The 27,806-nt window shown below is 35.6% G+C and overlaps 1 protein-coding gene across 1 annotated transcript in view; it reads left to right on the forward strand.

Annotated features, from left to right (window-relative positions):
* Positions 1-27,806, forward strand: part of LOC145284453 (uncharacterized) — a 1,345,403-nt gene that overhangs the window by 309,388 nt on the left and 1,008,209 nt on the right. The window contains exon 3 of the mRNA XM_080133278.1: positions 6,504-6,651. The gene's annotated coding sequence lies outside the window, so the exon portion shown is untranslated. The remainder of the gene's footprint in view (positions 1-6,503; positions 6,652-27,806) is intronic.

Raw genomic sequence — 27,806 nt, forward strand, 5'->3', positions numbered from 1 at the left:
GAGTCTATTTTGTACTCCGTCAAGGCAGGATAGGCTGTTTTTGCAGCCCCCGCCCAGATGTGGCAGCAGTACTCCATCTTTGGACGTACTTGGCTCTTATATAGATAGAGAATTGCATCATTAGTGAGATATCTTCTGGAGCGGTAGAAGGATTCCACCATTTTCCCAGCGACATTGGCCGCAGACTTGATGTATGTGTTCCATTTTAGATCAGGTGTAAAGGTCAAACCCAGGAGCTAATCAAATCCTGGGGCCTCCCTTAGACGAGAGTCATCCATTTCAATTAATGCCAGATGGGGATCAGAGCGTTTATGATGTAGAGATAGGAGCTTGGTCTTAGATGCATTAAAGGTAACCAGCCACCTCTTTCCCCACTGTACCACGCGCTCAAGATCAGAGGAGAGAAAATCAGAGAGAACATCATTATTTACGGCCTTTGATGTGTTGCCATAGATGGTCGTGTCATCAGCATAGATGTCAACGAAAGATTTTAGTATGTGTTTTGGGAGATCATTGATGTAGATCAGGAAGAGAGTTGGGCCCAGTATGGACCCCTGAGGGACTCCAGCGTTAATACTGTGGGCCTCTGATTTCTGCCCATCAACCACTACTCTTATGAGCCTATCAGATAGAAATGATTTAATGATAGAGAAAACATTTCCAGTTATACCGTAGCTGGAAATCTTGTGTAGTAGGCTCTTATGGCAAACCTTATCGAAGGCCTATGATATGTCGAGAGCAATTGCCCTAGAAATAAAGCCTTTGTCGAGAGATTCGCTAATCCTATGAGATATAACCGTTAGCACATCTGCTGTAGATCTAGCAGAGCGGAAACCATATTGCGTGTCGCTAAAAAGGTTATTTCTGCTGAGGTGGTTGACTACTTCTCTATTTATTGTGGATTCCAGCAACTTACTCATGACACACAGGAGACTTATTGGTCTGTACTGAGAGGGGGATGACTTATCACCTGAATTCTTTAATACAGGGCATACTGATGAGGTTTTCCAGTGTGTTGGAAAGCACTTCTCCTTAAGGCAACGCTTAAACAGTTTGGAAAGTATGGGGGCACGTTCTGGTTGTAATTTTTTTAACACTATAATTGGAATACCGTCGGGACCAGTTGCTTTACTGGAGTCAAGGTTCTTGATTAGCTTGGCGACCTCACGCACAAATATTTGTATGTTGCATAGCGTGTTGTCTGTTATAGGAGGGAATATGCGGAGTTGATGGCCTTCGTCACACAGGGTAGAATTTGCCGCAAAGTTTTTGGCAAATAGTTTGGCCTTGTCGGATGCTGTCGAGATGACCTCTGGTCCATTGATAATGGTTGGAATAGAGCGCACGTCTCTGCTCAAGATCCTATTTGCTATTTGCCAGAACTGGTGGGAACCAAGCCGCTGCTCAGCTACTTTGGACTTAACGGATTTCGCATATAGTTCTCTTGCATTTAATTACTCTTTTATAATGGTTGCTGGCGGTTCTGAAAGCAGCTTTAGTTTCAGTGCATCTATTACGTTGGTAGCTATGGAAAAAGTGATTTCTGTGTGCGATGGCAGCAGCACATTTGGGGGAGAACCATGGCTGGCTGTTAGGTTTTTGTTGGAATATTTTGGATGGTATGAATTGGCCTAAGCCTACAAGTAACCATTCGGTCGGATCTGATACTGTAGAGGACACATCCTTTTGCATTTGACATCATTTTTACGCGTTCTGGGACTTTCCATGTGCCAACTAAAGTATCTCCGATAATCCCAGCCCAAATCATTATCCCATCACCACCTTGTTGGCGCCTTAAAAGCTGATGACGATGTCGTCCATCTAGGACCCATCCCTTGCTCCAGCCATCTGGGCCATCAAGAGTTACACACACTTCATCCGTGAACAAAACTTTGGAAAAATCCGATTTCATGTTGTCCTCTGCCCATTTTAATCTGTTTTGTGATGTTGCTTTAATGGAGACTTTGCTACTTCTTTCAGAAGGCGACTTCGAGTACTTTTTCAGACATTCTTCAATCCAGCTTAATCAAAAACTTCGCGACTTGTCTGCCCAGGGTTCTTCACGTGCAATTTGGAGAAGATAATGGCGTGAAACAATTCTGAATTTACCTTTATCAGCTCTCTTACGTACCTTTGTAGGGTCTTTGACAAGGTTCTTCAGCTTGATGGTACCTTCCTATCATTTTCGATATTTCGAGGGTAGTTTTACCTTTTGCTAGTTGTTCTGTAATAGTACTCTTTTCAGAACTACTCAAACCACCTTTACGAACCATTTTATTGACGAAACAAACTGCCTTGTTAATAATTTGACACCTCTCAAATACCGGGATTCAGCAATTACGACGGCAAGTTGTTTACATTGCGCGGAACAATACGAAAATTTCACAGTACGCGCAGCTCAGCATTGCCAACGTTTCCGAAGCTTTTGATACGAAACTACCGATAAGTTTCTGAAATTGGTAAAAAAATGTTATCTCGTTAATAATTTGACACGCAGTGTATATAATGTATACATATGTGTGTATATGTATGTATGTATGTATGCATATACGTTTGTGTGTATATATGTGTATATATATGTATGCGTGTATATATATAATGTATATGTGTGTGTATATGCGTCCGTATATATGTTTACATATATGTGTGTGTATGTATATGTCTGTATATATATGTATCGGTATATGTGTGATTGAAAGAGAAAAAGAAGATTCCCTATGGACTCCGAAACGGCTGGGCACTATTTTATAAACTTTTACACAAATATAGCTTGTGTATGGGAGTGTTCTTGGATAGGTTTTCTATCAGAATGCCATACTTATTAAAGTATAAAAAAATCGTAAATCGATAATCGAAAAATAGGGTTAAAGTAGGAACAGACTAATTTTGAACAAAGTTAATACCTTATACAGCCTAACATTGCAAGTGCATTCAGAAGTTTTATCATCGCAAAAGTACAATTAAACAAATACATAAACAATTACACTAGTATAAAATAAAATCTAAGTGAAAACCCCACAGATTAAGACTCGGTTGGTTTCCAACACAAAGAAAAGAGAAACCCGATCCCCGCCAAAAAGGACAAATAAGCAGGTAAATTAGAGGTCAAATTGTCCTTGCCTGATAAACGCGCGCCAATTTACTCCGATAAATAGTGTGTGTAAATAACAAAGAATCTCATTGGCTGGCTAGCAAACTAAGTAGTAGGGAACATATAAAACCACGTCGCAACATTGACTGCATGCATTAACCTAATGACGGATGAAACGCAGAAAAAAATTATGTATAGCTTAATTACTATACATATTTTCAAAACTAACTAACTAACTATATATATATATATATATATATATATATATATATATATATATATATATATATATATATAGTTTTGAATAAAATAGGCGGGAGTTTCTCGAGCTCTTTCGGCTATCATCCCAGGAGAAAATCGATAGCATACAAAATAATATTATGTCGAAAACAAAGAGTTCTAATGGGGAACTTATTGAATGTACCAAAAGTACGGGGACAATAAAATAAATTTATTAACGTTTAAAAACGATTAAAATATTGGCACAACGAGGGGGGGGGGAAACGGGAGAAAAGATTCAAAGTTCCCCAAAGAGAAACAATGCGTTTGATGTTTCCTTTTGCCGACACAAAGAAGGTTGACGCACCGCAATAGAGACAGACTCCAAAATCTTTAAATGGTTTCTGGAGTCCGCTCTATGTAGCACCTCGAACCATTCTATTTTATATCTATCGGCACAGCACGGGTTGTCAACCAAATGCTGGCCAATATCAGAGTCTAAGGCTGCAGAAATATATATATATCTCAACATTTAGTAATTTAAATTTTATGACGTGAAATAGTTAAATTTCAAATCTAGAATTTTTTATTATATGCAAGAGAAAGAATACATTTCAATTAGTATATCTCCTTAATCTATAGGTTTTCTGATGTCTACCCATCTCCACAGAGGAGAAAATATTAGCAAATATTATAATGGTTTATACCTAATTTACTAAATACAATAAACATAGACAATCATAATTAGAAGTTTTTAAAGTTTTTAAATATCCTAGATATCTGAAGTATATAATTATTTATAGCGACTACTTTAAACAGGAAAAATCGATCGCCATCTTTGATTGACGAAACAAGTAAAGTAAAATTGATAAAACAAAATTTTCTAAATAACAAATCTCACAAATGGTTTCAAAATTTAAAAATTATACAGATGGATAGAAAATTAAATTGTATATCGTTTGGTAATAGTCATCTGTTGTATATTTGTTTATTTCTCTCATTTTTTTCTTTTTAATAAAACTACACGTTTTTTTTTCTATAATTTTACCAGCATTTCTAAATTCATCCAATTTATTTGTAAGAATTTGTGCACTAAGACAATGTTTTTATTTGAATTTGTTGATTCCGTTTTAAAATGTTAAATAGCTAGGACGTTTTTTACCGAGGCGTCATTTTGACAAAAGCGTGTACCTTGAGACAATATTCAAGAAACAATACAAAATAATTATTTAATGTAATAAATGGTCGTCAGAATAAAAATCATAAACCTGACACCATGTACCTACAGGGGAAAAACAACTTGATTAATTAAAAAAAAAAAAAAAAAAAAAATATATATATATATATATATATATATATATATATATATTGGTAAGATCGTTTGCAGTAAAAAGTATACACAGGTGGAATCAAGTCGAACCAAAGTAAGACCAATTCAGTGAAATCACAATGGCCGAATAAAACCTGAAAGTACTTCCTTTAAACTCCTCGTTCTAACGTTCACAGGAAACATGAATTGGAACAGATACATTAAGAGCATTACCAAGGCTATTGCAAAGAAGGTGGGATCTCTACCGTGTTAGAATGCTACTTACGCCTGAAAGTGTCCTGTATCTCTATAAGGCCACTATTCGCCCACGTATGGAGTACTGTTGTCACATTCGGGCTGGTGCATCTGCTACTTGTCTCTCACTCCTGGACAGGGTGCAAAAGAGAGTCGCCAATCTGATAGGTCCTGAACTGTCATCTAAGCTTCAGCCTCTGTCCCATCAACGAAGTGTTGCATCCCTCTGCCTGTTCTACAAGTATTTTAATGGCGAATGCTCTGACGAACTACAAGCACTTGTACCCCCTCGACGTAAATACCCCCGACAAACTCGACGAGCAGCTAAATCTTACCCCTATACGATAGAGATCCCTAGGTGTAAGAAAGCCTTCTACTCCAATAGTTTCTTCCCCAGAAATGTTAGCCTTTGGAACTCCCTTCCGGGATTCTTCTTTCCCAACTGTACTGACATGCAGAAGTTAAAGTGAAGACATTTTGCTACTCATCTCCCTTCATAATATCCCTGCAACTTATGTCCCCGATAGTAGCCCCCTATTTTCAAGTGGCACTGTGCCTTGTTTGGGGTGAAAATTGAATTAAAATAAATAAATAAAACGCTTAGTGTGACTACTGATAATTCCGTCCCAAGGGGACGTTTAAGTTGGTGACAAATCATTGTATGATAATAACCGAAAAGGATATCGGGGTTGGTGGACGATTGGGACCTGAGTAGAATCAAGCTGACAAATTCTCGTACACGTGCATCTCCCACCTAATAACCAACCATCCATCACCGTCACCGAGAATAAAAGTATATTGTTATATCAGCCTCCATTTTTTTTTAAATTGCATTTTCACCTCAAACAAGGCATATCGCCACTTTGTTGTAGGGGGCTACTATCAGGTACATAATCATCAGGGGTACTGTGTAGGGAGTTGATCAGCAAGATGTCAGTTCACGTTACACTTGAACTTCTGCATGTTAGTACAGTTGGGGAAGCAGGGACCCGGAAGGGAATTCCAAAGTCTAGCAGTTCTGGGCAAGAAACTACTGGAGTAGAAGGCTCTCTTACATCTAGGAATTTCTACCGTGAAGAGGTGGGATTGTGCTGCTTGTCGGGGGCACAAGTGCTTGCAGTTCGTCAGAACATTCATCGCTAAAGTACTTGTAGAACAGGCAGAGGGGCGCAACATTTCGTCGATGGGACATAGGCTGAAGTTTAAATGACAGTTCAGGACCTATCAGATTGGCGACTCGCTTTTGAACCTTGTCTAGGAGCGAGAGACTAGTGGCAGATGCACCAGCCCAAATATGACAACAATACTCCATACATGGGCGAACGGTGGCCTTATAGAGGTATAGGATACTTTCGGGCGTTAGTAGCTTTCTAGCACGGTAGAGAGACCCCACATTCTTCGCAGCGGTCCTGGCAATGTTGCCAATGTAATTTTTTCAACTCATGTTTCCTATGAACGTTAGGTCGAGGAGTTTAAAACATTCTTTTAAACACGGTGGAAATGCTTTATAGCATTTCCACCGTGTTTAAAAGAATGTTTTAAGAGAAGAAAAACAAATGTAATTTTAGTAAATCAAGATTAACTGTCGGTATTGCAAAACGAACTGGTCATTATTTCTTGTTATTGCAGGAACCGTTCGCAGACTCTCTTCATGTCCACGTTCCAGTATTGAGAAATGCTGAAGATAGAAACAAAAGAGGAAGATGAGCATGGAGCCAGAAAGAAGACTGTCTAGAAAAACACGAGGATTCGCCACTCCCCAGGCGCCCATTATCAGGTTAGATAGTTTTGTTGACGTTTCGGAATGGAATCAGATCGTGGGGAAAACAAAATTAATTGCATCAAATCGGTAAGCTTACTCCTGTAGATGGAGTGTTTGTACTTTAAAATAAGAACTTATTATGAACAACTAGTGTGACCCATGAAAATTCCACGGTGCTTTCTACATTGATATGTATAATTTACTGTTAATGATAATTTTTAAATAATTGCTTGTCAAAATAAATACTATTAATATTTTAAAAAATGACTCTTCTGTAAAAATGATTCTTATTGTCGGTAAATAATTTTTAAATAAATAAAATGAATATGTTTCCTGTATATTTATTTATTTATTTTATTTTAATTTTTGTTAAAAATATATTATAAGGAACAAGCAGGTTGCCCACGATACGCTTAAATATAATAGTTTAATTCATTCGGATTACGTATTTATTATTATTCTCTATTAATTATTATATTGAACCTAATATGTGGTAGTGAGATAAAAATTAATAATTAATATATATATATATATATATATATATATATATATATATATATATATATATATATATATATATGTGTGTGTGTGTGTGTGTGTTTACTGTTTTATGGGAAAGGATTCCAACAAAGTGCTCGATTACAAAGAAAACATTTTTCAATATTAGGGCTTAATATTTATTTAAAATTGTACAGAAGATCAGAAACTAACGGTACCAATGTTTTTCTGACCTTCTGTACAATTTTAAATAATATATATATATATACACACACATATTTACAAACTCTCTGGATTTATTGGATCTTGTACTCACCAACCATAGGAACACCCTTTTACGTGAAACCATTTCTCCATTTTACTCCACTACAACTGTTTCATTGTTGTCTACTTTATTTTCACGCAAGTATAATCTCGTTCGTACCTAGTTTCATTAAATGCTTTACAAGCAAATTTTTTTACACATTTTTAACTCCTCTCCTTTGATGAGAAGGAAAGTATTTCCTCGAAACTCCGCGGATTAAGGACTTTCAACTCTATTTGTGTTTCCTTTCCGAATAATAAATGTTTTTTACTAAAGCGTTTCTCAACATATTTTATTAAACCGATCCACTTTATATATATATATATATATATATATATATATATATATATATATATATATATATATATATATACTAGCAATGGGTGCCCGGCGTTGCCTGCGTGTTTGGAGGTGTATGCTGAGCAAAAAAAAAACCCAAAAAAAACGGTAAATTTTTTTAACTTTGAACCTTATTATGACCCCTTAATATTTATTGTTTTTGGGCTCAAATTAAGTTATTAAGTTAGATCCATTTCCAAGGAACCAATATCTAAAATGTCAAGTGTTTAGACACGAAATTGTCGGAGGAGTTTGGTAGAGTTCTTAAAGGTCAAATCGTTGAAATTTGACCCCCTTAACAGCGAAATTCCTGTCCGAAACCCAATCACATCGGTTTTCCCAAATCTCAGTACCCTGTATATCAAATTTCGAGTCCGTAGACTGAAAATTGACAGAGTTATTGCGTAGGGAAATGTACACAGACACACACAGACACGTTCACTTTGATAGGTATATATATATATATAATCCCTTTTTTAAAAGATTGAATCGCCCGATCGTCGAAAACAATATTCTAGCAAGCAAGCTCATGCGGTCCAGTTTTATAACTATTAGGGCTATAACAAAAGAATATTCTTATTGTTTTGACTCTCTAGCATATACCCGACACAGTTAGTCACTGTTAATCAATTGAGAACCACATCAGTCTATCTAAAACCATATAAGATATTAATTGATATTTACTCGAGAGTCAAAACAATGAAAAAAATATTCTCTTGTCATAGCTCTAATAATTATATAGATAAAGAATATGGAAATAATTGACATGTTCTTCAAATCAATAAAACAAATTTTTAATGTATTTATTTAAAATTTCATTATAGCTATATGCATACCAAATTTAGTTTTATGATGATAAATTATAAAATAAAAAAGACTCGCATGGTTAGCTAACCAGTTTTGAACCTCATTCAATACAGTTAAATTGAGGTGAGGATTTCGACTAAAAGTAATACTGAGTGGAGATTACAGGGAAGAGATAAAGGGAAGAGGAATTACATTACATCAAAGTCGATTTTCTTTTTACTTACAAAGGGAATGTCTCGAAGACTAAATGGAAATGGTTGCAAGTTTCTACAGATGAAATGGTAAGTGCGACCTACTCAAAAATGCAGAATAAGTCAACACTGAAATCAGAAATTACAAGATACTCAATAATAGATAAACCATAGGTACTCTTCAAAATATCAGGTGGTAATTAATTTGCGTATCATTCAAACACTACCGTGAATGACACGCAAACGCGGTAGTGTTTGAATATATGGTTAAGTGGCAGTTTTAGTCATTTAGAACTGCTTTAAAACTTCACCGCTCACTCATTTTGCAACCAAATTTCAAACAATTATTTCAGTTTATAGATCACCTTCTCAGCTATATTGTGTAATTTTTTTTTCAATTTTCGTTCAGTAAAACAAAAGTTATGATGAATTCAGTGGTGTTTAAAATCGTAAAAATTCGTAAGGAGGTGAGCGACGTTTTTATAATTGGTTTCCATAGCAACCACGCCGCTTCAGCGACTAGTATTGTGACGAATTCAGTGCTGTCGCAACAAGAGAAGTAGCAAGTGAAACAGAGAAAATGAAAGAATGAAAGGGAGATAATTGGGGGATTTTATTTAAATCAGACGAGTGCCGTACATTGTTATTGCATATGTGTACGTTATGTTTATGGGGACAAAAAAAAAACTGAAATTGAACAAAGAACAAGTGAATTTACTGGAAGCCTGGAAAAATTATGGGTTACAATAGAAAAATGCAAGCATGAAAAGTAATATGGTTAGGCTTAAACATGGAAAAGAAAAGGGCAAGATATTCTCGTAAAAAATATAAATTTATAACTTAAAATATTGCAGCATTAAGAATTTTTTGTAATTCAATTTAACATTATATAATCAATTCTTAAGACTGCAATATTTTAAGTTATAAATTTATTATATTTTTTACTAGAATATCTTGTCCGTTTCTTTTCCATGTTTTAACAACTAGTCCTTTACTTTTCCATGTTTAAACTTAACCATATTACTTTTCATGTTCGCATTTTTCTATTGTAATGAAATTTTTGTTGGAATTGTAACGTTGCTATTAGTTTTTAAATGGACCACACTTTGTATTTAGAGACTCGCAAATAAAATAAAACTTTGACACAAACTTTTTATGTGAAAGAAAGGGTTATTTCGTTCGGTTTCACACGCAAGTCGCCGACATGTATTTACAACACAACACAACACAACACATTGGGTTCTTTCTTTCTCAGTCGCGTCAGATAGTAGTGCTTTGTGTTTAACTACAAGCAGCTGTTTTGTTACAGTAATTCTAAGACTCAAGAGTCGATCGGCTCGCTTCCAAAAGGGTAGGAGGAGGAGACACTTGCGTAAGCATATCTTCCAAATCGCCACGCCTCTTCCCCTTTTTTCTTCTTTTCCTCTTTTCCTTCCGATCTTGATGCATATATATGCATTTCATTCTGTGACGTCACACTCCCGCCATGTCTAAAAATGCTGACGCGACATTAACTCGGCGTGTGAGTCGTCAAGTGCCTCGACTTGTTCAGTTAATGTCGGATCTAGCACTACGTTACAGAATTATTAAAGAAAATAGTTTTAAGATGGTAATGAAAGTGTTTTTGTGAAACGGACTGAATTCGAATTTGGAATATCCAGATCATAAGTCCGTATCATTAACCACTTAGCCAGCGTCAGTGTAATCCAAATTGCACTGTAGAGAACCTACTATTTATTTTATAAAATTATCTATAATATAAATCTCACCTGTCTGTTTAAATGTATGTATGTATGTATGTATGTATGTGTGTGTGTCTCGCAAAAACTTTCGCGAGAGGCGACGGATTTTCACGAGATCGGTATCGTTTTGAAGCTCGACCCTTCGGACGACAAATATCGAAAAATTGACTAAAAATATTAATTCCTTCACCCTCAACTATGCACTTTTCTACAAGGAAGGGTCGCTTTTTTTTCGCCGATATTTTCGAAAATCACCCCCTCTTTTCGACTGTATAACCTAATTTACACCTTCGCCACTTCGGGTTTTACGATGGATACAACGGTAAAGAAATCACGTCTTTTGTTTGTTTGTTTCTTTCTTTCTTTGTTTTTGTTTTTTTTTTGGTTTTGTTTTTTCTTCACGTTCTTTTCTTCCTTCGTGATGCGGGTTCGAGCCTGCCTGTCTAATACCACTTTTTTGCTTAATACACACCTCCAAACACCCGGGTAACGCCGGGCACCCAGGCTAGTTTTATATAATGGCTGGAATTAAAGTTTAAAATGCAAAAGTCAAGTATCATGGTTTAATTGTTGTGTAAATAGAAACATGTATTTTAACTTCTCACATGCACTTCTGATGTTAGGCTGTTACTGTTCCTTGTTTAATGGAATATTTGCGATTCTAGATTTTCGATACTTATGAGAGGCATTCCGATGAAAAAATACTCAAGAAAACTCCCAGACATAACCTATATTTGTGTGAAATTTCAAACAATCGGACCAGTCGTTTCGGTGTACATAAAATATGAACTCCGAATTGGCCCAGCCGTTTCGGAGTTCAGAGGAAATGAACTCGTTCACACAATGTGCCACGTGGCTTATATATATATACATAAATTTTAAACAACTATGTTTTTTCCTCCAACATTAACTTCAGTTTCTTTCTCCAAAATTGACAAGATACAGTTTCCTAGTGAATTGAAGTTTATTTATTTAACGAGTCGAATTAAACAATTCTCGTTTTTTTTTTTTTTCAGCTTTAATTTTATTTTTCTGATAAACAATTACTTGTTTTAATTGTCCTCCTTTTTCTAAATGAAAAAAAAATAGGGCGTATTAACTTTTCCAGTGTTTAGGGGCACCCATGCTTAGGTCTTCGGTGACCAGAGTTGTGGGTTCGGAAAGGTTTATAGAAGCAGCTGTAATAACAAACAGGCACCACCAGCGCCAACCAACGGGACCTAACCCTAACCCTAACCCTAACCCGCTCCCCCAGTTACAATTTCAAAACTCTATTACATATCTCCCCTCTCAACCACGTTCAGAGAAAGCTGTGAATTTCTATTTTTTTAAGAATTTGTCTTGCATTTTTTGTGGAAGTACTTTAGATGTCTGCAGGAAACCACAAACATTTGGACCGTGTATGGGGGGGGTCTGCAGGGGGAGGAGTGGGGGTTAATACCCAGAGAAATTGTTAACAGGATACAACACGTTATTTAATGCGTAATAAAAGAAAACAAACAATGAATCCACCCCCATCCTGTAAGAGAAAAGTGCAGCATCTGTCCGGACAACACACTTCATCTTTTCTGTTCTCGGCCAGTCAACGAGAAATCTTTCTAGACTGAGACATTTTTTATTAGTTACCCTTTATAGGAAAATGGATTTTCCCTACATTAAAACTCGATCTTGTGTCAAACTTTTCCCATCGTGGGAAAGTAAGTAAACATGGCCTCCATGTTAAGAATCAATCACCCCCCTCCATCCCTCAAAAAATAAAATAAATAAATAAATAATAAATAAATAAATAACAAGGCTTAAAACTTAAGTTTAAAAAAAAAAAGAAGCGAAACTGATTTGAACCAATATTGCAATCAATTTTAATATGATTGCAATTGTAACAGTTAAAAAATATTAATTAATAACAAATATTTTGAATTTTTTAGATGAAGATTGATGTTATGAATTATTTGGGTTGTTCGAACTGCTGTTCTCATCTTGGGTGTTATTTTCAGAAGACAATCACAGTTCTATCTATCTATCTCTATTTATCAACAACAATAAAACTAACTATAACACAAAAGTTTGGAATATTTCATTATAAACAATTAAGGATGTGACTATAATATTAATATTTTGTATTGATTTGTTATTCGAACAACTGTTCTCAAAGTTTCGGTCGCTTTAACCTTCGACCTTCTTCATGTGTATCTTGTCGAACTCGGGAATCTGGGATATTTCTGTCGAATTTATGAATCTGCACGGTCCTTAGCGAAGTGGATAAAGCACTTGGTAAAATTCAGTTGTAGATTACACTCTTCTGGGGTTGAAGGTTCAATCCTCGATGCAGCCGACACTAAAAAATACAACTGCAAATTACTGAAGACTTCTACCCAGTCATGACAGACGGAATGCCATTAGAAGCATTAATACTATTCAAGCCAAAGTTGTAGAGAAGTAAAGAGAAATAAGTGATTATTTTATTTTACAGGCTTTGTAAACTCACGTTTCTTGACTCACACAATTTACACTAAGCTCAATGGATAACCAAATGGGCTGCGTGTTCTACAGCGTGGAACGATAAATTTGTCGCCCCAAAGAAGATAAAACTACAGCTTTATTTTAAAACTTTTATCGAAAAAATCAATTCAGGTAACTTGATTATGTAATAGAGCTGACATCTATTCAATGTAGCCGCCTTCAGCCTCAAGAACTGGGAGCATGCCTTTTGCACAAGCGTCGGTGGGAGCTTGGCGAATACTAAGCAGATAGCGGCAATCAGGCTGGCTTTGGTGCTGTTGGAGGTCATGTGTGTGATCTTCTCGACATATGACCAAACGGAGTAGTCCAACTGGTTCAGGTCGAAGAACAGGGGGAGGGGGCGATGAGAGAAGGGTACAAAGTCGTAGCACTTCTTCTGAAGCAAAGTCTGGGTATCTTTAGTCTTCTGGGCCGGCGCCGAGTCCTGCTGCCACACCCAGGGCCTGCCAGCAGCTACTTGATTGCACCATGGGATCACCACACTCTTCAGCATATCCATGGACACTTTGGTGTTAACTTTAAAGCCGACTTCGAAGATATAAGGTGGCATGATGTGGCCCTCACTTGAAATTACACCAAAGACCATAACTGTGGCCGGAAACTTTGTTTTTATTACACTGGGCACGTCTCTGTTATTTGTGTAAATCTACCGATGTATTTTGAGAGTGCTGGCAATGGTCCTGTTGTCATAATTTTAAACGATAGTTGTCATAAGTTGGCTCGGTAGAGAGCATGAGTTGTACAGTGGCGCATCTCCGATCTCGCTTGTTGAACATCGTCACTTTCAGACATGATAGAAGGCTTCTATCGCTCTTGGGATTTGCACACAACGAACCGACTAGTAAACGGTCTCCAACAATAAAGGAACTGGTTTTCATCAAGCAGAAATGGAATCATGTCTTTTCTAGGGCGACAGTTTTATCTTTCCACTCTGTAGTTATATATACTAATAGTCCGCCCGACGTTAACCGGTCGTTTAATATGCATAAATCTTATATTTTAATTCATGCATATTTATTATAGAGTCGATTCTCTATTATTATCCTATTGGATACAGTAATGATTTCAAAGTTATAAAGAAAGTATGGCTTTGACACTATCCGCTAGAATTGAAACCAGAAGATTTAGCACTCCAGGCTTAGTCGTTATTTATCTCTCCAACCTCGTTTCTGTCTGAGCTACAGACAGATGGATAAGAAAAGCAACTTTGAGCTATGAATGTTTAATTTCGAACATGGGCAAATGAAGATTTCTGCATGTAAACAGATTTAGTCGACTACTCTTGCCAAGATCAACTGTTTTGTTGTTTTCAATTTTGACCCCTTAGTAGCAATTTTTACCAGCTAAAAATGAAATCGAAAGTGTGCTACAGGTCCAAATACCCTATATATCAAATTTCAACTCCGTAATCCAAATATTCAGAGAGAAGACTGTCGCACACACACCAACAAAGGCACTTATATATATATATATATATATATATATATATATATATATATATATATATATATATATAAAGCAGGCTCCTTCGGTCTTAGACAGACTATGGATACTCACGAAGAGTTGCTTGCGCGTGAAATTTTTGTGGCAGGAGGTGCGCAATCTCCAACCACACCTCTCCTGAGAGGACATTGTTAAATACCAGTGGCAAGTGAAGTACAGGGCGACTGGAAACAAATGCCGAGATAAGCGGAGAGCACATACAGCGCCTAGAATTCCCAAATGGTCACCCATCTGCTACTAGCCAAGCTCAGCGTTGCTTAACTTCGGTGATCTAACAAGAACCGGTATGTCAACGCAATTATACTATATATATGTGTGTGTGTGTGTGTGTGTGTGTGTGTGTGCTACAACGTTTTCATCTTAAATTCTGCGCAATTATATAGACTGTAGAAACCATGCATAAATATAATTCAGCGTAATAGTGAATAAAATCATTTAATAAGGAATCACAATAAATGTATAAGTAATTAACTCGTTTTTCAAAAGAACATGCAAATTATTTAACCTTCACGTAGTCGCTCGCATATCCCAATGATGTAATTAGTATATTAAGAAGTTCGATTAATATTTTTTTCTTGATAGAAGTATATTTGGCTTTCGGGCCAAGATCAAATTGTAGTATCTGTTCTGATGCTACACTTACGTGTATTTTATCCTTAGCCAATGTAGGGGAACCCTTCTATACTAAGGTAATTTTTTTTATTTTTGCCTACTTCCAGAGTGTTCCTGTTTTGAGGAGCTGGTTTTCTCTCGCATTAAAAACGACCTTGTGTCACATTCTTCTTTCGTGGGGAAGCAAATAAATATTAATAAAAAAGAGTTGGATTTTAATATTAATGTCAGCGTGAGAAAATAACTCAACGTTATAGTTGTATATAGAAGATGGATAAATAGATCAACCGAGTTTTCAAACTCCGATCTATATAGCAAACTGTCTGATAAATCACAACGTTTTTATAAGTGTTATTGGTTGGTTGTGTTTGTTTTACGGCATATCAACCCTTTTAAGGTTATTTAATACTAAATCCATTGATTTTGTTTTAAGAAATTTTTTTTAATAGAATATATTTTTTAAGTCGGTTTCTATTTAACCCACCAACCTGGGAGCAATAGCAATTAAATGGGGCTTCCACACTCCCCAAAGCCCGCAAGCTGGGGCCTCACCATCGGATAGAGTTTAAGGTCATATCCAAGACCCCATTGTTATTGACCCAAAATATAATTTAAGAAATTTATTTTTCTTTCTTATAATAAATAAATCAACTGCGAATTGAGTTAGTTTTAGCTAATTATTTACAGTTGTTGTAGTATTCGAGTTTTGTGATTTAAAAAGTTTGTTTTTTTTTACATACAGGAAGAAGCGATAGATTGGAGCTGATGCGAACATCTACCATGAAAATAACGATAGAATATAGAAAGACTAACAACCTCTCTTCTGTAAGAAAGAGGCAGTAGGGAAGAGAAAATGATACACCTCACTAGATTTCGGAAGGATGTTAGAAGCGACACCTGCCCAGATGTTGCAACAAAACTCCATCCAGTGTATTTTATTCTCATGCAGGTAGGGGATTGCGCTAGGAATTAAATATTAATATTTTCAGGAGAGTTAGAATTACCCAACAAATTTCCCAGCGACTTTAGCAACAGATTTAATGTAAGTCTTCGATTTCGAGTCTGGAGTGAACACCAGTCCTAGAAGCTTATCAAGGCAGGAGGTTTCTGCAAACATAACCATTAATTTCAACCGAGGCAAAGTGAGGATCCGAGCATGAGCGTTGAAAAGAGTTTGACTCGTATACAGATCCTGTTTCCAACCTGACTACAATTTGGATGTTTTCAAGTCCAACATAAACAAATTCCTGATGAACCGCCCCAAATCTCCAATACTAACGATTACTACGATACTATCCCTTTGATTACTGTACACGCAATAACCCTTATCCCCGAGTGGCTTCCGGTCCTTGATAAGTGGTGACCTCCATGTAAAAAAAAAAAAAAAAAAAAAAAATTCTAAATGAATGTGTGAGAGATAGGCTCATTAAACTGTAACTTTATGATTACTTGTCGTTGTGCTGGGTTGCGACATGTCAGGCTTTTTTTTCTATTTCTTTTTTTTTCCGGGTTATTTAATGACGGAATACAATGAATTGATATTCTATCAATAACCTAACGATCCATTCCTTATAGAATGACGCGAAAAGAAAATGAAAGTGAAGGATTTAAATCAAGTTAAAAAAACAAGTTAAATTTTAAGATTTATCTTTTGAACAAACGAAACGCATTCCAACGTAAATGCAGTAATAACAACAGGTTTCGTGTACAGTTGGTAGTGGTGGTAGTGGAGGAGGAGCAGCAGCATTTAGTCATTCATTCGTATGAATCAGATGATTATTGTTGGCATTCGTTTCCCCGATATCCTTTTTCGAAAGACGTCGGGTACTTAAGGGAGGGACCACTTGAAGGTTGCCAATGTTACAAGAACAAGTCCCCTGTTCTTGTAAGTACAAAAGAGATAGGATAGTTATTACGTGCGTGTGTACGATAGGCTACAATTCTTTTTATTTTTCATTAAATACATCTTTGATGTTATTAATATTTTGCTTATGCACTTATGTTACCATGCTATTGTTTAGAATCATATTTAAAAGTTAATACAGCCGTGTGTGTGTGTGCGTGTGTGTGTGCGTGCGTGCGAACGGCACTAATCAATATCATACTAGCGTAAATCAGACTGAACCAGAGCAAAGCATGGCCGGGTACAGCTAGTTTTATATAAATATTAAACGTTTTAGCCGCTAAAAATTAGCAAAACTTATAACTTGTTGACTTGGAATTATTGCTTCATACCTAATTAGTAGTTGAATATATTTAAATTTGTACTTATTTTGCATTAAACACTAATCCATATTAATCCCTATTAATCCCTAACTGTTCATAAATGAATATCATAACACTTAGTTCGCTGCACCTTATTATAACAAAGATCCATACAAAATTTAAGCTAGATAAGCCCAGTATTTTCCGAGAAAACCTCTAGAATAAATGAGGTCTTTTGGTGATTAATCCATATACATATTTATTAATTCCAACCTGTGAATCGAATGAATACCATAACACTTAGTTGGCTGCAGCATATCATAACAAAGATCTATACAAAATTTTATCTAGATCCACACACTCGTTTCCGATAAAAAGTGGAAGAGACAAACAGACAGACAGACATAGAAAAATGAAATATAGATTATTGCGAATACCAGCAATGCATAATTTTTCTGTGATTTTTTGAAAGAGGGGGTTTACACTCGTTTTCAAATAAAACGAACAAGAATTTGCTAAAAGAATTTATCAGGGTTGGCTTAAGGATGAGTCTTTTCTTGACATAAGCGTACATGAAAAAGTATGAATTCTACCGAAACGTCATTTGATGAGTCTTGGGCTAATTACATTATTATAATGGTTGTTGCTGTTGCTAGTCATTCCATTAGAAAGAGCCAACTTCTTCTCTAAGCGCATGTCTTATCTGATACCATTTGATCCATAACTCTCGAGAGGAACATTTAAAAACACATTTACCTCCCAAGTTGATGTGTAAAGCAAAATGAAAAAAGATATATAAACCTTGGCTTTAAATTTTGAGAAAACTTTTTAATCTGTGTGTGCGCGCGCGTGTTGTCTGGTTAGAAAGGCTGTAGACAATAAAAATACAACTTTTCTGTAAATCAAAATACAGGAAGTTAATATCATCTTACCTTCCCCCTGCACCATGTTTGCTTTGGTTATCTCAAGTTGTAGCAGTCGAGACGTGAGTTTCGGTTTGCAAGTTTCGCTCTTGCAAATCGTATGTATAGATATATAGACACATAAAATTTTTGTTTATTTATTATTTTTAAAACAGTAATCTACGTACACGCGTGTTTCGAGGTAACTACCTCTCATCAGCGTTTCCTTTGAAAAAAACAACAACAGCAAATCTAAATTTATAAACGATAAAAATAAACAGTAAAGTCATCTAAGGTTCGTGGCCTAACGGTTAAGGCGCCGGACTGTGGTAAACATGGTCTGAAGTTCGATCCCTAGAAACAGTCGAGCTACGCTGATGAGAGGTAGTTACCTCGAAACACGCGTGGACGGAGATTACTGTTTTAAAAATAATAAATAAACAAAAGTGTTATATACGTCCAAACAAATTATGGGCGACTTTCTAAGTAAATAAAAATAAAAAATAAAAAAATGAGCTTCCAGGCGAAGCCACTATTAACCGTATTTATCGTTTGAAAAAAAACAACAACAAATCTCTCTCTCTCTCTCTCTCTCTCTCTCTCTCTCTCTATATATATATATATATATATATATATATATATATATATATATATATACCCATCTATAAAAATGTGTGGTGAGAGAGGACACTTCTCAACCTATATGCTTGACGAATTTTTGAAATACAGACTTGAAATTTGGTATGTAGGGTATTCAAGCATGTGGAAAACTGTTTTAATCAAATTTCACCCAAAAAAAAGGACTGCTAAGGGTTCAAAATTAAAAGATTGGTAAGTGGGGGGGGTCATCGGATTTTTATCTGTTTGCTAACTATTTCACGAATGCGCATGCGTAAATCGTTCTCGTGACAGATACCTTATGTTAAGAATAAGTAGGTTTGAAAACACATTTTAAAGAACGTGTCAAGCTGGCCTAATGGTTATCGTACTTAACTCACTGTCTTTATACTTTGGTTTCGATCTCCGCTCGAGTATTTTCTTTTTTTACTTACAAGAAGTAAACTGTTTAGAAAAAAACATAACACTCGCATACACATGTCTCAGTTTCTGTATGAATTAAAATATAATATTATGCGTATTTTACGACCTGGCAATGCTGGGTGGCTTGCTAGTATATATATATATATATATATATATATATATATATATATATATTAAAGCAAACATTGTAAAAATAACGGAAATATTATGGTGAGTGTACCTTTTTTTTTTTTTTTAATTTTTTCGATACATCTAATGATCTGACTTTTCTTGCCAGTTTCACTGCCACCCTGGAAAATTATCTTTTGTGTTTTGTCCATTTGCTTTTTCATCGGATGATGATTCGACGAAGAATCGAAAACATTTGTGATAGATATGGAACATACATTAGTTAAGTATGATTATTTCAACACAAAAAGATCATTAAAAAACATGGCTAATACATTCCTTTATTTCAATTTTAAAAAATCATTAGAAAAACCGAAAAAAAAAATTTTTTTGTTGCATAATTACGCAGAATATTTGTGTAATTTTTAAATAAAAAGCGTTGCCTAACTACCTTGTTTGTGTGTGCAGAACGGTTTCTACTAAACTACTCCGTCAAATGTTGGTCTACAAACTTGAAACTTGATATATAGAAGATTCGTATCTGTGGAACAAATTCGATTTGTTTTTTAGCCGGTAAAAATAGCTGCTAAGCACTCAACATTAAAAAATTGGAACTTGGAATACGTAAATCCACTTTAAGTGCTCTTCTACGTAGCACAAATATACATTTATGCATTAAACTGCGTTAATTTATGTTGTTTTGATATCCATCTGTCGTTAGCTCGGATGATATCCAATACCGCTTGAAATCTGAATATTTTCGCTCTGATTCTAGCTAATAGGACCAAGACATTTTTTTTTTTTTTTTGAAATTTTGAAATCACTAATGCATATTGGATGCAGTAAATAATCGAACGAGAATTGGCTCTATGATAGAAAATAGGAAATCTTCATGAATTAAAGTATCATATTTAAACGTATCGTACGACCAAGCAACGCCGGATTGCTTGCCAGTGCATATAATATATATATATATATATGTGTGTGTGTGTGTGTGTGCGACCCAGCAAACTTTTAAAATAAAAATATTTTTCAATATGATATATATATATATATATTTTAGTCATCGACATACAGACCTGTTTCGTTGTTTCGCAACTCATCAGTGCCGCTAGACTAACACCTCTCCCAAGCCGAGGATCGAACCTAGAACCGTCGTGATGACAGTCGGCAGTCCTACCCCCTGACTACGGAATCGGTGGCCGAAATTAAACTGTCCGAACGTCTATTTAAATAAATATCCGTCCGCTACTCGTAGAGGGCTCAAACGTTTGTTTGTAAACAAATCGCGAGCTTCGCATTATTTCAGCTAAATTAAGTAGCGAGTAAGATAATTTACGAGAGTGCTCTACCGAAGAGGGGAGCTTTATAAAATATATTTTAGTCATCGACATACAGACCTGTTTCGTTGTTTCACAACTCATCAGTGCCGCTAGACTAACACCTCTCCCAATCCGAGGATCGAACCTAGAACCGTCGTGATGACAGTCGGCAGTCCTACCCCCTGACTACGGAATATCAATCAGTATTGGAATGTGTTATAGTCCCAGTAACATGATATGAGAAGAAATTTAATTCGCTAGTCCGAATGGAAATTTGATTATATTACCTTAAATGCTAGGAGGGACAACTATCAAATCTGCCTTATATATAAAGTGAAGTTGTGTGTCTGAGTGTGCACATTTCCCTACCAAACTACTCTGTCAATTTTCAGTCTACAAACTTGGGATTTGACATGAGGAGTATTGAGATTTGGTAACATCTTTTTAATCGGTTTTCAGTCAGAAATTTGCCTGTCAAGAGGTCAAAGTTCAACTATTTGACCTTTGAGAACTCTACCAAACTATTCCGCCAATTTTGGGTCTAAACACTTTAAATTTTAGATGTAGGTTCCTTGGACATGCATCAAACTTTTAATTTGATTTGAGCTCAAAACAATAAATGTTAATGGCCATAATTGGGGTCAAAGTTTAAAAAAATTGATCTCTCAGCCAATTTTGGGTCTAAACATTTGAAATTTTACATAAATGGTATGGAGCAAGCTTTTTAATCAGTTCTTGGGCGAAAATTTGGCCGTCAAGAGTTCAAAGTTGAAAGAGTTGACCTTTGCAGACTTACAAGACTCCTCCGCCAATTTTGGGTCCAAACACTTGAAATTTTAGATGTTGGTTACCTAGGCATGAGTCAAACTTTTTAATATATATATATATATATATATATATATATATATATATATATATATATATATATATATATAAACAGATGAACATTACATAGGTCCCGAGCATAACCTGGTTTAACTGCCAGTATATATATATATATATATATATATATATATATATATATATATATATATACATACTACCTTGCTTTGTCAACTCGCTAATTGTCATCGATTCACATTTATTATTATAAAGAAACATCAACATTTTTATCAAATTTGATACAAATTATTTATCATTACACGTAATAAACCATAGTGCATACCAATGATCAATGTTAGTACTCCCATAGTGTTCCTCATCTCTCAACTGACAATTATTTTCGTCTCATTAACCGGCTCTTCACCTCAATGTGGCGACCCAGATTAAGACAAATCCTGCTGCTATTAAAGTAGAACGAGGCATATCTGGCCGAAAGCACCCACTTTAACTGATCCGTCGGTTAGGACCGTTAAAGTTTTAAAATAACTTTCCGTTACTAAACGCGTAGTTTGGGTCCTTATTCATTTCTGTTTTCCTTTTAATTCAATTTTTAAAACAATTTGTTTTCTTTTACAAAAAAAAAAAAAAAAAAAAAATCTGTAAAATTTATTACAACGTCGTACCATCTTATCAATGGCCGACAGTTATCAGCAAGAAGCAATCAATTATTCAGCGCACTTTTAGCAAGCTAAGCGGAAAAGAAATCATACTGGGAGCCACGAAACGCCTTATCTTGTGCATAGGTCACCAAAAGGTTTTGGGGTTCTTTATTTTTATTGACTTTTACTCACTCCAAAGAAGGCATGTTGCCACTGAAGCGCAAGGGACTACTGTGATATGAGCCAGATTTACACCGTGCGTCCTGAATGGAGAGCCGTGAAGCAATACGTTTGACCATTTTAAATTTATATTTTTTTATCGCGGAAACAGAGAGAGAATTTCAAAAGTAATTCGCCCGAGGAAAGAAGAGATCAGAGTAGAAAATTTGGCATCTAAAGATCTCTAGAGTGAAAAGGTGGGATGTAGCAGGTAGTCGGATATGTTGTTTAGGAGGGGGAGGGGTAACAGCAGCAAGTTTACCGAAGTACATTCCGTGGGTGTACTTGTGAAACAACATTGTGACAATGGAACAAGGTCCGCATCTTATCAGACCGTGTGGATCCTATTAAGTTAGAAATTCTTATATATATAAACAAGACAAAGCTATATATTAGCATATATTGACTTATTTGCCGATGTAATAAGGACAAACCATTAATTGGGCGAGGTGTTCCCCCAATTGATGTTACTTCCTTATTATATCGACAAATAATCCGATATATACCAATATATGGCTTTGTCTTGTCTATAATGTTATCATATATATTTAAGCTCCAACGTACCTGTTGAGCTACGCACATTTTGATAGGTCCACATTTGAAGAACTCTTCAAAACCTTTAACCCCTTTCAAATATATATATATATATACTAGCAAAAGTACCCGTCGTTGACTGGGTTCAAAAGCAGCCTACAGAAAATGGACTCTGATTTATGAAAGTATGATAGGTTATGAAAAGGAAGGGTTGTAAAGAGATAGCTTCGAATTTGGGGGTATCAAAACCAAAGCAAAATATGATGAAAGTAAAAATAGAATAGATAAACCCCATAATTTATTATACCATATCTGTTCACACTGAAACACTTATCACAATATTCTGTGGATCTATATTAAAAAACCTTGTTAAACTTTGTGACATATTTCCATTTGATGGACGTCAGGCGCAAACGAACACCCCATAATTTTATTATACCATATTTCTTCAAACTGAAACACAATTATCAAAGTATACTTATGTAGATAGATATGAAAAGTCTTTATTAAAGTTTGTGCCTATTTCTATTCTATGGAGGCCAGGCGCAAACGCAGACCCCACAATTTTATTATACCATCCCTATTTAAGTTAAAACATACTTATCAAAGTATTCTTATGTACATCTATATCAGAAACACTTGTAAACTTTTTTTTTTAATTTTTTAATTTTTTATTTCTGTACTTTGTGGACCAGGCGCGAACGCAGACCCCACAATTTTAATGAACCACCGTTCTGCCAGATCAAACATGGCCATTCCTGTGTCTCGATACATCTTCTATCATTATATGTAATCGGGTTTTTTTTTTAAATAGTCAACCATATAGGAGCCTATTCGTGACCAGAAACACACATACACACACAGACATTCAGCTTTATATTAAAGATACATATAATTCTATGTAGCTAAAATGATTTAAAAACATTTAATTTAATTTTCTATGTTTATTACCTTTAGCAAATCAGGTGCAAACCTTTTATAATATTTGCTAATATTTTTCCTCCGAGATGTATAAACATCGAAAACTCATGGGTTAAGGAAATATATTTTACTATACTGTATTCTTTGTCTTGCATACAATAAAATTTCTATATTTTAAATTTAACTTTTTCAAATCATAAATTTTTACTTCCTAAATTATGCTATATACAATATGCAATCTATCCGAGAGGAAGAAGCAAATTGTTGGTGCGGCAACAATGCCCCCATGCTTGGACGAATAGTGGCTTTATAATAATTACGTTGGGGCAAAAATAATGTCGTTTTTGACGTTCTATATATAAAAAACATTTTTGCACCAACCTAATATATGGGATTTGGATACATGTGAGACATTTTTTGGCGCAATAGAGAAAACCTACATTCTTTGTAGCAGTCTTAGTCTTTTTACTTATTCCGTTTCATTTTTTTTTTTTTTTCAACTCGCGTTCACCCGTAACGGTATATCGCCATTTGGGCGTAAGGGGCTAGTATTAAGGACCATGCTGAAGAAAGATAAACAAAGATTTTATAGAGCGTTGGATCATAAACAAATATACCCATCTCGGATACAATATTATCAGGGAGGTCGTTTATGAATATCAAGAATAATAGTGGTCCAAGGATCGACCTATGAGGCACTACGTTATATTTAAACTTCTGCATATCAGTACAGACAGGGAAGCAGATAGCAGGAAGGGAATCAAAGTCTGGCCGTTTGAGGGAAGAAACAATTAGAATAGAAAGCTTTCTGGCATTTAGTGAACAGTGAAGAGATTTTATCGCTAAGCGTGTTTTTCGGGGATATGTACATCGAGGGGGGGGCACAAGAGCAACGAGTTCATCAGAGCATATTCCAATAAAATATTTGTAAAACATACACAGAGATGCAGCATTGCGGCGATAGGATAGGGGTTGGAGCTTAGTTAACGAAGTTGGACCTATTAGATTGGCAACTCTTTTTTTGACCCTATCCAAGAGGGAGAGGCTAGTGGTAGATGTACCAGCTAAGGTGTGGCACGCATGGCCGAATGGTGGTCTTGTAGAGGTACAGGATACTCTCAGGCGCGAGTAATCTTCTAGCTAGATAGAGGGAACCCACCTTTTTGCAGCAGCTTTTCCAATGTCCTCAGCGTATTTGTTCGAGTTCATATTGCCAGTGAATGTTAGGCCGAGAAGTTTGAAGAAGAATTCTCAGATAGGGTGTTATTTGTCATGGATATAGGCGGTTGGAGAGACGTCTTGTAATTGTTAAAGGAGAACAACTTAGTCTTACTAGCATTAAATGTTACCATCAATTTGCAGCCCCTACGCTACGGTTTGGTGGTCATTTTCTAACGATTCTGCCATTGTCTTGGATTTGTGTGTATCAGTTCTTCCCTCATGCATTTTATAAAGCGTTGTATCATCTCGGACACAATATCATCAGGGAGGTCGTTTATGAATGTCAAGAATAATAGTGTTCCAAGCATCGACCGCCCCTAAGGCACTCCCGCATTGATGTTATGCTGCTTGGATGTATGTTCGTCAATGACAAGCTGGATGGCCTTATTGTCTAAGAAGGATTTAATTATATAATACGTTCAGTTATACCGTATCATTTAATTTTCATGTTTGAATGCTGCAGAATCTGAAAGGCCATTATATGCCCTGACAATCTATGGTTGGAAATGTTTCTTATAGTTCTTAAAGGAAAAGAGTTTTGCTTTGGTAGCATTAAATCTGAACATCCATTTGTGCTCCCCTTCTATAACAACTTGAGGTTATTTTCTAACGATTCGTCCATTGCTTTGGGGCTATGGATATTCGAGTTGCCCTCATACCGGGAATAGAGCGTGGCGTCATCAGTAGGGCTATGAAAACAGCATATTCTTTTCATTGTTTTGACTCTCGGGTATATATCCAACATAGTTAATCAACCGAGAATCACATGACTTTATATAAAAGCATATAAGATATCAACGGATACACACTCGAGAGTCAAAACAATGAAAAGAATATGCTGTTGTCCTAGCCCTAGTCATCAGCAAATACATCCATCCCAGACAAGATTAGAACGTCTCATCGGTTTATGAAGATCAGGGATAGTATAGGTTCAAGTCTCGGCCCCGAGTTGATGTGATGTTGTTTAAAGAATAACGTGGATATTTCTTTTAACTGAGAAATATTCGATTATATTAAATAATCAGTCAGATAATAGCGTACAAGTTGATTTTTTTCTGGAAAGACGTGTGACGTAGTCCCTAGCCTTGGTATAGGCCATCTTTCGACGATGATGGTAATTTTAGATTTTGTCAAGAACCACGTCGACTTTTAATATATATTGTGCATTAAAGTTAGGTTTGAGCGAAGTAAGAAAATGAAAAATTTATATGGAACCTGCATGCATAATAAAATGGAAATAAAATGGAACGTTGAAATAATAGAAGAATCACCATGGAATTACATTGCTGTGTTTCAGAGATGAGGATTTCTTAATATTAGTATTATTTAGATTCTTTCGGACTACTGTTTTCATCTTGAGTGTTATTTTCACAATGTTTCAGTCGATGTAACCTCCGACTTTCTTTAGATGCATCTTGTTGAACTCGGGAATCTGGATGAAATTTCGAACGGGACCTTTTATTTAATCCATAGTGTAGCATGCTCTTGTTCATAACCAGATTGCAATGACTGCCTAAAACAAACTTTCATGAATGAAAAATGGAGAAACACAACAATTTATAAGAAAACATTTTTCTACAAGATATACAATATGAAGTTCTTTTCATTTTAGCATGTGTTCATAGTACAACATGTGTTAAGGTAAAGAAGATGAGTAAATAATAGTTCATAGTGAATATCCTTGCGTAAGTAATATGCCGTATGTAAGTATTGTGCATAGGTTCGTTTACCTTGTTCTCGTTAATTCGTGTATAGATGTGCGCGAGCTGATAAAGGCTGGATACGCGAATTATTGAGTTCCGTTGCCTTGCTATATCCGCCTCAAAGAGCACAGTGGTTTATAGAGAATACGCTCTTTGATTCCTTCCGTTCGGACACCTAGTGAAGTTTCTCTAAAACTGATTTTCTTAGCCAGGTCTCATAGGAATTTTTAAGTTCGTATTGGCTTATTACATTCAAACGTAGGTGTTGTTTTTTGAGGTTTGGAAATATTTTGAGGTTTTGGAAAGATTTTCTATTAGCTGAAAATACTTTTGAGTTCTCACGTTCATGTTAAAACTTTCTTGCTTTGAGAAGAGAAAAAGAAAACGAATTCAAACGAAGTGGACAAGAAAAGAGTGTAAGTAATTATAGGCTTTTGCTTTTTAGTGTTCGCAGGAATCATTTCAAGATTGTCGCCACAAAGGTTTGTGCCAGACTTTGTCAGAGGTTTGTGCCAGACTTTGTCAGAGGTTTAAAGATATATAACGCTATCTCTCTAGCTTTACCTCCCTATTGAAAATTATTTCTTAGGGTTGATGTTCCTCTCTTGGAAATAAGTTTATTTACCTGAGACCTATTGTTTTGAAAACGTATTTTTGTCAGCTAATACTAATGGTTTGGCATATATTGGCTTATCGGTAATTTTTCGCGGCAATTTACTAACTTTAAAGTTTCCTTTTTAATAAAAAAAAAGACATCTCATTGCGTCGTATATTAAGTTACAGTTGTCTCCCTTTGTTTCTTGTAACTATCCTTATCACTATGTCGTATTGTTTTCAAATGTTACATTTTATTCGATGTTCACGTGTAAGATTTGACTTGCTGCAGCTATAGGTGTATCAGAATTTTTGTAGGAATTTTTGACACCCCTAATACGAAACTGCGATATAAAAATCTCGTAATTTCTCTTTTAAAAGTGGGTTGTTTACTTTCTTTATG

The sequence above is a fragment of the Euprymna scolopes genome, chromosome 9, assembly GCF_053919585.1.
Source record: "Euprymna scolopes isolate OS-2025 chromosome 9, ASM5391958v1, whole genome shotgun sequence".
NCBI lineage: Eukaryota > Metazoa > Mollusca > Cephalopoda > Sepiida > Sepiolidae > Euprymna > Euprymna scolopes.